The sequence below is a fragment of the Zonotrichia albicollis genome, chromosome 2 (assembly GCF_047830755.1).
Source record: "Zonotrichia albicollis isolate bZonAlb1 chromosome 2, bZonAlb1.hap1, whole genome shotgun sequence".
Taxonomy (NCBI): Eukaryota; Metazoa; Chordata; class Aves; order Passeriformes; family Passerellidae; genus Zonotrichia; species Zonotrichia albicollis.
In genome coordinates this window covers 5,854,441-5,867,055 of record NC_133820.1, presented here as the reverse complement: position 1 = coordinate 5,867,055, position 12,615 = coordinate 5,854,441, and the positions used below count along the sequence as shown (strand labels likewise).

The 12,615-nt window shown below is 39.3% G+C and overlaps 1 long non-coding RNA gene across 2 annotated transcripts; it reads right to left on the bottom strand.

Moving 5' to 3' along the window:
• Positions 1–425: 425 nt before the first annotated feature.
• On the bottom strand, positions 426–12,292 carry LOC113459774 (uncharacterized). Of its 2 annotated transcripts, none has more exons than XR_003381308.2 (3): positions 10,749–12,292; positions 9,637–9,733; positions 426–478 (listed from the first exon to the last, which is right to left on the bottom strand). It is a non-coding gene; the product is annotated as an uncharacterized LOC113459774 (long non-coding RNA). The 2 variants fall into 2 exon arrangements; XR_012578028.1 differs by having other exon boundaries at positions 10,838–12,292.
• Between the last annotated feature and the right edge of the window lie 323 nt (positions 12,293–12,615).

Here is a 12,615-nt window from a genome sequence, read left to right as displayed (position 1 = left end):
TTAATTATGTTACCACCTGTTGAGAGAATAAGTTAACTGATGAGAACTGTATAAGCCAAGAACAATAAATCAAACTGACTGATTGAGTAAAGCTGAGAGAATTAGCCTCTAAGTCTTTGATTTAATCCTTTGATAGAAGCAGCTCATGTGTATGTCAATAATAAGAATTGTGAGAAAACAACAGGAAAAACTTAATTTTCTCATGGGTTAAAGTCTCCTGCTCTTGATTCTGTTACCACACTAAGCTCTTCACGTCTCCATCTTTGCTATCTTACCAGGCAGGACTGATAACAGAATTTATGTACAGTGGAAAAAAGCATAAGAGACAACAAACCTGTGCCCACCTCAGCAGTTTTTGCATTTACCTTCATTATTCTGTAATATTTTTCTCATGCATGGCACCCATATTAATACAGTCTGTCTTCCCTCCACTGAAGCTTGATCCCATATTCAGTCATCGATTTTGATATTTGTCCACCTGGAAAGACATCAAAAAAGAGAAACCACTGTACTTCAGGCAGCTCTTTAGTGACCTCATCAGTACAAGGTTCAGTAAGCCAGGATCAAATCTAAATATATTTCAGTTGATTCCATCTTGGCTAGATAATGACACTTCCCAATTCTCTTCCAGAATATAAAACATGGGAACAGCAAGGATTGACTCTACATTATGTGACTGTAGGTGACAACGTCCTAAGCTCCTGCTCCACGGACTGCTCCTGCAGATGGATAACTATCTTTGTGATTTCCAAGGGCATGACCAGCTGAATGAGCTGGGTTTTGTCCAAGGAAATCCAGTCAGTTTTCCTGCTACTGGAGGGCCACAGCCTCTCAGATGGGTTGTGATTTCTAGTTATGGATCAGGGGAGCGTGACATGCTGCCAGGCACAGAGGAGAGTAATAACCAGAGCTCAGACACTTAGGAAATCCACAGCTTCCCAGGGTTTTGACAAGGAACACCATCTGTCCTATTTTTACCATTCTGATCCTCAGGTTTTCCCTGCTGAGGATTTCCTTAGATTTGAAAGCTCCTGAACCTTGGCTAATTTCCCCAAGTCTCTCCCTAAGGGAGATCTCTTTTGCTTTTGCTTTCATTTGCACTGTGATCTCTTCACAACTACAGAGTTAGAAACCTTCATCCTTTCTGAGCACTGAAAATAGATCTTGGACTGAAATGACTCTCCTGGAAATTCAGTAATATAATTTGAAAAATAGTACCAGAAAGGTACATATTGTAGTAGCAGCAACTGATTATGTCAAACCCTAGGAACATTCTCTGAATCTCAGTGATTTGGGAAAATAACCAGCTCACAAAGAAAAGAATTAAAATTCCAGAGAGCTGCACCTGTATTCAGAATGCTTTAAATAAAGGGAATCAGAAAATGAATACTCCTAACAAATAACCAGGTCTGGGAACTTAGTTATAAAATAATCCTCACTGCTTAGGGATCAAAACCTGGATAAAACATATGGAAAAGGCCACAAGGACACACAGAGCAGCGTGTGTACCTTCCAATAAACACCTCAGTTCCCATTGTGCAGGAAATGAGCTGCCTATTCCCCACCAGCCAAGAAATCAGGACTCATGGCACACCAGCAGATATGGTCAGTCAAATCTCTCCCTTTATTTCTCTCCAGTTCCAGACATCAGGCCAAAATGGTATCCTGCTGCTCTGCATGGTTAAACAGGGAGAGGGCTCCAGCCCAGTGCACTGAAATGTTTTTGAGCCTGTAGTTCATGGGCTGCTGGTGGTTCATAAAACAGAAGGTGGACTGTGAAATGCTTGCTGCTTCAGCCCCAGCTCCAAAAGCATATTCCCGTACACAGGAGCAAAGACAAAAGCAAAACAAGGAATAAACAAAGATAAGAGAATGCTCCAACTTCTGCTGAATATTTTTTTTTAGTTAAAAGCAAATGCTGTGGCAAAGCTGCAAACACAGATGGTTTCCAGGAGCTAACCTACCCATAGATTAAAAAAAACTACAAAACCAAGAAAAGTACAAGATACTGTTTTCCTTAAAGGATGCCCTGTAGGCCCCAGGACTTCAGGGCTGTCAAGTCTCTAAAAAACCGCTTTCTCTTAGGGAAAACAGTAGAGGAAACATTGTAGAAGTAACCTTCTGTTGAATTCTGTGTTAGCCTGCACTCACACACCCCTGTTTGTGATGTGCAGAAATAGAGCCTGAGCTGCTGCCAGTGAAACCCATAAATGTCATTCTCAATGAATTCAGAATCTGGACTTTATACGATCAATTCCTCGTACAAATCAAAAAATATGACTTAAGCACTGATTGAAATAGACAGATTGTATTTCTCCCTCAGTTCAATCCCTGTAAGCCCAAGCTGTTCCAATTAATTTCCTGACAGGCAGGTATGCAGATCACAAACAAAACTCCAAATAAAAATTGGCATTCTCACCAAAATTCTCAGCAGAGATCCAGAGAGCAGAGCAAGTTTGCAGGCCATCCCAAATGCAGTCTAATATTAATACAGTCCCAAAATATAAAAATCAGATATTCAAAGGGAAAAGCAAAATATTTTCTGTCTCTGCATGTGTGTTCCATACTCCTCTAAAAACTTCTGGTTCCAAAGCATCACTCACTGCCTTTAGTGGCAGACGGTGGAGGGGGGCACCTGAATCAGTGACTCGTGGTTTTTAAGACATTTTTTTACTCTCTGGAAGGGATTTTAACTGCATTTCTGGCCTTCAGTTGCTCAGTGTCTGAAAATAAACATTTATTCCTGACAAGCTCTAAGATCCCTGGATGAAGAGCCATTTGAGAACTCTTATTTTTTTCAGGGAAGATTTAAAAAATCTCTTTAATTTCTTCAATAATTTCTGGTAAGACACTTACCTATTCCTATCTTATTTCCATAATCCATATTTAACTACAGTTAATAAGCAAACAATGGGAGGCAAACAAAGGGAAAACCACCTGAGGTAACCCATAGATGGGACCCCTCAGTGCTACTGAAATGTGCAGGAATGGGAAAACGGACATGGGATGAACTCTTAAAGTGTTTCTATGAAATGGCTGAAGTACTCCTCCTCCTCTCCCCAAAACACAAGTCAATCTCTCTTTTACACTCCAGAAGATGAAATCTGTCACAGGAAGAGCCCAGGGTACTCTAATTACCAAAATGGCTCTTTTCTGTTACTTACAAAGTAGAAAAAGCAAGGATTTTGAAAACAGAGGGTGAGCTATATCCCAAACTCTATATTTAGATAATATAAGACATAAATTTCAGGTATTGATTAAAAAACATTAGAAAGGTTGAATTGGTAGTTTCAAAAGACTTTGTGCTCATGGAGGAAGCATTTTCATGCAGGACAGCAAAAGCCTGGACTTTGAAAAGCTGCAAATCATCTAGGTGTCTATGAAGAAAACGAACAGAGCAGCCCAGCAGGTCCTCCTGAGGAAGAGGAGGCCTCTCTGTGAGTCCCTCAGCTCCTGCCCTTCTCCTTCCTGGGCCTCTGCTCATTGCCACAGCCACAAGGCAGCACCCAGAGGAGGTGAATCTAGCCTGGGCTTCCAAGTTTCTACAGTATCACATCACTGGAAATAAAAATAAATGGGTTTTTACAATGCCTTCCCCCTGGAGGCTGCAGAGACACAGCAGTGTGGCTCTGCAAAGGCCATCAGTGATGCTCGGCATTGTTTGCCTTGACTTCTTGGTTCATTATTTTTATAAAAGCAGTGTTGTAGCACCTCACATCCTTTCAAGGGAGCTGTTAACTACAGCAGGGAAAACTTCCCACTCCACAAGACCACAGGGCCACAAATCTGTCTACATTTTCTGTTTGCTACAGAAGAAATGCTCTTTGCTGTGCCTCGGAACACGGGCAGGAATGGGGAAACAAAACAGAGCAGTAAACACATTTACTGCCTTCACTATTATGCAAGGTAATTCTCCTAAATATTCCAGTTCAATAGTGCAATGATTTCCTTTTCAATGAAGGTCACTCAAATACAGACATATATACATACATACATGCATAGATATAGATAGAGATAGAGATGATATAGATATAGATATAGATATAGATATATAGATATAGATATAGATATGCCCCCATACAGACATATCAAGGAAGTAGAGAATGTTAGATGAATTCTTTTCTTGGTTGGTTGGTTTGTTTGTTTGGCTTTTTCCAGTGGTCACTGATATCTGATGCATTTCCTTTAATTTCCAAACTTCACCAATTAAAAAGAATAAAACCGCTTTTTTTTTTTTTTTTTGATCAGTGGTTGGGTTTTGCCTTTATCTTGTTATAACTAGATATATCAAGCTAGAAGCCACTGTAATATTGAGAATGTGCGCAGGTTTCAAAGTGCCATGCTCTGGGTATGCTGACTGCTAAGTTTGTTTAGCACTACATTAGCTGTCTTTTTTTTTTGCCAGTCATGTCCTGCCAGGAAATTCTCTACAAACAGAGATAATCCTGCAGAGAATTTGTAACAGCTGATGCCAAAAAATAAGCCTGCAAAATAACTTGTCATTCTCTTTAAGTAAAGAAAAATGTACTATACAGCCTGAGAATAAACCCTGATTTGATACCAGCTCCTGAAATTCCAATGAGCAGCTTCAGCAACAAGTGTCTGCCTGCAGTCATCTTCTGTGTGGGATATAATAAAAAAAGCAATAAATAAAATTACCTTCTCCATTTTAGAGTCTTAGAATGCCAGATTTCACAAATGTACGTCTTCACTGTCTGAGAGAAAGAATATAAGGCATTGTTTTCCACTGCCCTCTTCCTGAGCAGATTTCCCTGGCTGGTTTCCCTCACCCTTGGAGGCACCCTCAGGTTCCTAAACCCCTTTAGGCAGGGCAGTCCCAAATCCCTGGCTCTGTCCTCACTCCCCCACAGGTACAAAAAGAACACAGGAGCGCTGCCCTGGGTTCTTCATCTGGTTTAAAATAACACTTCAGGAAGAGAGCACACTTCAGAGCCAGCCTGGATGGGGCTCTGAGCAACCTGCTCTAGAGAAAGGTGCCCTAGAACACAGCAGGTGGCTTGAAACCAGCTCATCTTTAATGTCCCTTTAACCCAAACCATGCTGTGATTCCACTTTGGTCATGTTGGCATGATGGAGGAGTGGTGGAGGCAGTTTCAAGGGTGGGATTTTTATTTAATTCTCTGGTTAAGCCATTCTAGTCAAATTTCTAGGAATTATTTGTGTGTTACAGTTTGCTTCATAAATTTTGGTTTGTGGTAGATAAACCTTTGAATTTGGAGCTTCTTTTTTTTTTTTTTTCTAGAAATGCCAAGAGTTGAGCAGCACTGCCACACTTCAATTACAGGTGCAATTTCTCAAGTAGAAAATGGTGTTTCCCTGATGCCTAAGTGCAAGAAGAAAAATACCCACTGTTAATCAGTCTTAGATTTACAAGGGCAGGCTCCTTCTCTCTAATGGATCTGAATTAACACATTAGAATTCTTCCCACTCACCCCACCAAAATAAAAGTAGCTCAAAACCTCAAATAAAAGAAAACATAACAGAACATTCTTCCACTTGTACTTTATAACAATAGCATGCTTCCTGTTGAAGTCAACTGTACCAAATCACACACAAAAAGAACTTGATTCCAGGTATAAACAGTATTGGCAATGAAAAAAAACCTACATATATATATATAGTAAGGAAAAATCTCTATATTGCTGATGCACCCTGTCTTGTGATGGCACCTTACTGCCAGTAAGGAAAAGAGCATAGGTGTTCCCCTGAAAAAACAACCATAAACCCAAACACAACACCCTCACCAAAATAATGTCTGTTTGTCCTGTAGCACTGGATTGTGAGAGATAACTCCATGCTTTGTCAAAGTGCATTTATTCCCTTGTACTGCCTCTCAAAAAATTAATTGAATAACCCTCAGGTTTCAAGTGCTTCAGTCAAGGTATACCTAACCACTCCTTTCTAATCCAAATCCTCTCTTTGGCAAATGTCACTGTCAAAGCCTCTGCCTCTCATTTTTTGTGCAACAGACAGCACATTCAAAAAATGCCATTATGCCCTACTGAAACCTGGAATCCAAACCACATCAAATTTAGTGAGCTGACTGCATCAGTCAATAAATGATGACCAATACCTGCTTCCCAGGCTGTTCATGTTCATGTGCTTGGCCAGAAGCAGCTTTGTCCAGATTGTGGGCATTACTTTCTGCAGAGATCTCCTACATTATTTAACTCACCTCCCAGAAGCCAAACACATAGTGGTTTTCTGTTTCCAATGAGCTCTTTATGTCCAGACAAGCTGGCCATCTCCTGTTCATCCTGAGCATGCAGGAAAGTGGGAAATGCTCAGGATGGAGGCATGACAAAACAGAATATTTTCATTTACTTTCCTAAACTTGGCTGTGGTCAGAGCCTGCACTGAAGCAGGTTCCCTGCTTGCCTTGGAGTGACAGCAAATCTTCTCCATAAGCCACACAGCCCCTCCTAACCCTCTCCAGACATTTCCTAGGAGGTGACAAAGCATTCCACTTGAGAGCTGTTGTGGACTTTTACACATTGCATCTCAAGACAACCAGCTATCACTCACTGCATTTTGGGTTACACTGGAAACAGTCAGCAAACACAGCTAGAAAGTGTAAATTTAAATTCCTGACAGGACAAATAGATGCAAAAAAGAAAAGGGTGATAGGACTAGCGGCATTGATACTTTTATCTCAACTCTTTCCATGGTTATTAGGACACCTACCAAGTCTGTGGGCAAAATGGAAATTGTCAGAAGCTGAGAAGGGAATTTAATTCCTGTAAGAAGTAGGAGACCATAACATTCACTGATATTTGACCAAATAAAGGTCAGTTGTCACAGCCAAGGCCAGAGTGGGAAGTCATCCACAGATTCCCACCTGACTGTGAGAAGGATGACCTTGTCCTTAAACAAACAAGTCATTTCTTTAGAGGAGACAACTGAAACTAAATGAGCTTTTGTCATGAAAATGAAAATTGAAATTGACTGAAGGCTTCAAAATCAGTTATACTTAGAGAGCAGTGGTTTTAGAGAAATAGCAAAAAGAAAATGCTACTTGTGCATCTGTGATCATTTTCCTAAACTGAAAACCTGATTGTAGCTCTGAAAAATAAGGCACAAATGACAGTTTCTGTCTCCCTGGACATTGCTGTAAATAACAGCAGCAGCAGGCTGGGGTCAGCTCATAACCACGCTGAGCCTTGCATCAGCAAGGTCACCCATGTTATTGCTTCCTGCCCTGCTTCTCTGGTGTAAATCTATTCAGCTATTCCTTATTTAGTTAAATCCAAGGTGGGGATATTAAATGTAATCCTAAAGAAAGATGCTAATATAATATTATTAGGATATATTATATATGCAAATACATTATATTAGGATTATACATTACATGTAAAAATCCTAATATAATCCTCCAGAAGGTATTATCACACTGCTTTAAATTACTCAAATTGTTAGCAATTATTAGCCAGCTAATCCACACCTTGCTGGGTATGTAAATGGTGGGCAAGACACATCTCCTAGGTGGATCCTCTTCCCACACTTCCTGAAACCATTACTAGAAACACACTTATTCTGAAATGTGAAAACTTTCTTCTACATCTGCAAATTTAAATGTAACACAACACAATTATCTGTTCTGTGGGAAACCCAAATGAACATTGAGAAATACATGTTAAATCTGATTTTTTCAGTTTTCTGGTAGTGCTAAGAGTCAGAATTTTATTCCATTGGGAGAGGAAGCTGGAATAGTGTGATCCTAATGGACCACATGGAACCCCATGTCCATACTGTGGTTCCCACACAGCACATGGATCAGATCTATCCATCGAGCAATAAACTAACACTTTTAAAAGACAAACTGTCCTCTTGCAATGAAGGCTCAGATTCTTTACAAAAATACATACTTGATTAATAGTTGGTTGGTGTGGGTCATTTCATAGCACAAGAAGTCAAAGCTCTTACAGAATTTCTGCTTAAAGTTGTGAGTAAAATCTTCCTCTTCTCTTAATGTACATTGACTTACAAAATTACAGCATGCCTAAAACAGCTCTGCACAATCAAAATAATGTAGCTGATTTCTTAGAATATTTCTTGATTTTCTCCTGTTCATTTACTAGGGGAGTACAAAACTTTCAAAATATTTGCTTCTGCAACCATTTCAACACCCTATTTGTAGGGTGAAACAGAAATATAAACTTGACATTTGGACTCCTTCATAAGTTGTACAGCATTCTAGTTACTACTGTTTTGATTTAATTACTCCTATTTATGCTGCAAACCACCCCCAGGGAAAAATAAGAACAACATAATTGATTATTAAATGCAGAATTGGCTCAGATTCAAGCATACAAGCTAACCATTTATTTGTGTATTCAAACTAGTAAAAAAACAACTAAACCAAAACCAAAAAAGCCCCAACCAATCTCCTTTGTCTTGAATTTTGAAGTGATTGCAAATCAACACAGATTCTAGCAGTAAATCATGTTTGTGCACTGTATTCCTGTACAATACCTGAAAAAGGCACCATGCAAAGAATTTTCCCAGATTGACAGTATTTTTTTTTTAAGCCTGGGTTTTCTCAAGAATAAAAGGCAGCATCAAACTGAAAGTTTATATTGTAATATCATATAATTTCCTGCACATTAAAATTGGAGCTCTGGATTTCACATGAGATATACATCATGGTAGACACTACTCAAACTGCTGGGAAAAAATATCAAAATGTCCATGTGTTTCCAGACAATTCTTGAAAAATTCTTGTCTTGCTAGCACTTGGCCTTGCTAACAATTTCTGCCAAATTAATCACTATTTTTTTCACCTTCTCTAATGCATATTTTTTCTTTCATGCACTGCTACTGGTGAGTAAACATCCCTGCTCTTGCATTAGGGTTCCTGTCTCAGTCCATACTGACAGTGAGTTCTTTGTACACAGATTTTGAAAATATTATTTAATTCTTTGGCCAGGGATGTTTTTGGGCTTCAAATATTCTGTTAAGCATCTTAAGTAAGCTGAGTGACACCTAAAAATAATTTTCTCATACATATGCAGTAAGAATTATTCTTACTGGCTTATACAGTGGATTATAAGAGCTCTGTCACCTCAACTTCACTTCTTTTTGCTACAGAGGCTTTAAAACACATTCTGAGCAAGATGCTAAATTGGATGCATGTTTCATGCTTCTCTGCACTTAAATAATATTCTATCTTTGACAATAATATTCTAAAGAACTTTGCTCAAGATTTAAATACCCTAAACAGCAAAAATGTGAGATTTTTGCTGAGTATCTTCTCCCTCCTAAGTGTCAAATACAACATATCATGTGCTGGGAGAGGAAGACTGAGAAGGGGGAAAATAATTATGCTGTGCAGCTTGGACGGCTGCTACGTGTCACAGCTAAGGATTTTTTAGACTCTTAAGAAAAGTTGCTGAGCCTTGTAATCTCAGATAATTTTGTGAGATGTGTATTCCTGTGTCCTGTACTGCTGCACAGCTTTCTGCTGTCTACAGAGCTGAGGCATTGCCCTTCTATCTCCTTGTGAAATATTCTCTTGAGCAAAGGCAGAGTTGCCTGCATGGAAAAGCCAATTTCCTTGCTGATTCAGTAGGCTCTTATCATCTTCCAGAAAGCCAGAAAAAAGAAAGGATTGCAAACCTGCAACAAGTCTGGGGCACCATTGGAGAGCACCAGGGACAGACAGCAAAAGAAAGAACCTTCTTGATGGCACTTCATCTCCAAAAATGAACGAGACCTGAAAGAGGAGATGGTTTTGTAAAAGACAGAAAGGTAACAGAATACTGTCAGAGTAGGAAGACAGACTCTGCTTTCCCTCATTTTGAGAAGGGGCTGTGATGACTTTGCAACCCATCCTGAGATTTCCTCTCACTCCCATCCTGAAGTGCAGTGCTGCACTCCCAGACCAGCTGTAACCACTGTGCTAGCAAAGAAAAAGGGGAGAAACAATTGAGAAAACCTCCTTGAGAGTTCAAAAACTTGTGTGTGTGAATTCTTCACACTCGAGGAGCTGCTGCCTCTTGAGGGAAGGCAATTACACACTTTCTCACCTGGCAGCTTTCAGAATGAGCTGAGAGTTAGGCAGGCAGCACTGGCATGCATGGGCAGGAGCTAATTACAGTCAGCTCACATGGGGGAGGCTGGAGATGAGAAAGTTCCAGTGTGGAGCATCCTCAGGGCAGTCACCTCAGACACTCCTTACAGCAGGTCACCCCTGGTGCACTTCTTCCCTGCTGCTGTGAGCTGTTCCTCTGATTTTCTGTCCTGGCAGTCAGATTTATTTTTTTTCAGAGCTGGCCTTTCACCAAATTCCTCCATATCCACCCCAGGCTGCCTATCTCTGGTTTGCTGACAGGTGATATCTTTGTGTTGCACTCTAATGCCAAATTCTGTTCCTGTTACAATATTTCAGCTATTTATGCCTAATGCACAGGTTTAAGCTGTGTCTTTCATCCACAAATCAGTGCCCACATGCGGCCATCAAATCATCAGCATATTTTCTTTGTAAAGAAATTTGAGCTCAATTAAAATGGTTGGTAAGAAAAGATTGCTAAAAAAAAACCATGAAGAAAACAACAGTTGAAAACCCCACACCAAATAATGCCACATAAAGAACAAACAGCCAATAGAGTTTCCCCCTCCAAAAGAGAAAAAAGAAATCAAAGCTGAACCTATGTAACTTTATAATGGAATTAGCCTTAAATGGGCTCCACAAATTAAACTGGTGCTTCACACAAATCCACACTACTCACAGCCCACCATTCCCAGCCCTGTTGCTTCCTTGTCTGTGATTCTGCTTCCCATTTTCTTACTGATAGATGCTCCAACAAAAATTATTCACCAAGAAAAGTAAGTTTCACTTAGCAACAGTTTCCAGGTGAGATGTGCCATCCAAACCCACTGCAGAGGCATTTCTTTGACTGAAACAAAGGAACATCAAACCTATTAAAACACTTAATAAAAAATCTGTTCAAAATACAGCAGTCTTTCTCTATCCTAGCAACTACCACTCTCTTAGAAAAAATATTTTCTAGGGAGACAAGCAGGGAAGTAATTTTTGCATCACAGCAGGCAAGAGAATATATTTACTGGACAGCATTTGTCAGACAACCTGGAAAAAATACAGCTGAGGAAGCTGCAGCTCAGACAGGAAGATTTCAGCTAAGCCTTCAAACAGGAGCACACAATGTTAAAAAGTTCCCAGAGGATCCTAAACTACATGAGTGCTTCCTAGAATTCCCATACAAACACAGGACAAACGTTTAAAATGGCAATATGGGAGGAGAAGAGGGAAACAAAATCCATGGATATTGATGGAAAGAGCTAGAGAGGAAAATGATAAATTCAAGGGTTGGAGAGAAAAAACAACGATCTCTACATAATAATATGACACAGATCTGTGGGATGAAGGGTGCATTTTTTACCCTATCAGTTGGCTTTTGCATTTTTTTTGTCTTCTGCTCAAACAAACAAACACCCTGAGCTCCAGCACTATAATATTACAGCATATGTGATAAAAGATGGAGGCAAAATCATTGCATGCAAATATAGTCAGGTAAAACTGACTGAATGCCAAGAAAGATTTTGTTTGTTTTTTTTTAAAAACAGTTGTGACAATGGAAAAATGCCACTGCAGAGCTCATGCAAGCATGAGAACGTCCTTACACCACTGTTTGTGGTTAGAGTAGCATCAAAAGCCAAATTATTGGCTATGATGAGGACCATTTTATTGTTGTTCATCCAGCCCTGCACTGCTGCAGGACCCCACTTGTTTACACCAGACACAAAAAAAAGGGGTTGGGATTACACATAAACCTGGATAGTACTGTAAACACAGATATCTAATTACTGACTTAATGCTTTGATAATTTTTTTTTCTTGGTTTCTCCTGTTAAACCTCCAACAGGTAACCCCCAAAATTTCTCTTTATAGGCAAAAAAAATTTCTTAGGTCATTTTTAATGCAGAAAGAAAGCACTTTACATGTTTGTTGCAAAACCAACTGACTTTTAGGGTCTTTAATACCACAGCATAAGCTAAGAGAGACCAGTGGATACTGTGACAGAGGAATAGAGATTGTACAGAACAGCCAGATTTGAAAAAAAATTTATGGCATTTGTACACTTTTCAGAATATTTCTGTACATAAAAAACAGAATAGGCAGCTTTCTTTTAGTTACAAATCCTGTCTTTTTGTTGATTTTTGTTTGCCATTTGTTTCAGTTTTGCTTTAATTTAGAAGATGACCTGATTTTTATTTTTTAAACAGCAATAGAAGGAAGTTTTTGTTTGACAAGCTCCAATTATATGCTTGGTGAGAGTTCTTCACAGTAGCACTTGAAATTCACTTTCATTCAAGATAAAAATGTCAAATTCATTTAATCACTGATAGACTCGAATAGGAAGTTCTTCTGTCTCCATTTATTTTTTAATGAAATACTCCTACACTCCAGCTAGTTATCACAGAGAAGTAGAAATGTAGGAAAAGATTTTTTTGGTGCAACACAGATGAAAATTTTTAATCAATATTAGTTTATATCTTCTACCTGCAAGAGTATCTTTAGCCAACCTGGGGAAAAAATTGCTACTTTCAACTTGGCTGCCATGGAAACATGAAATGG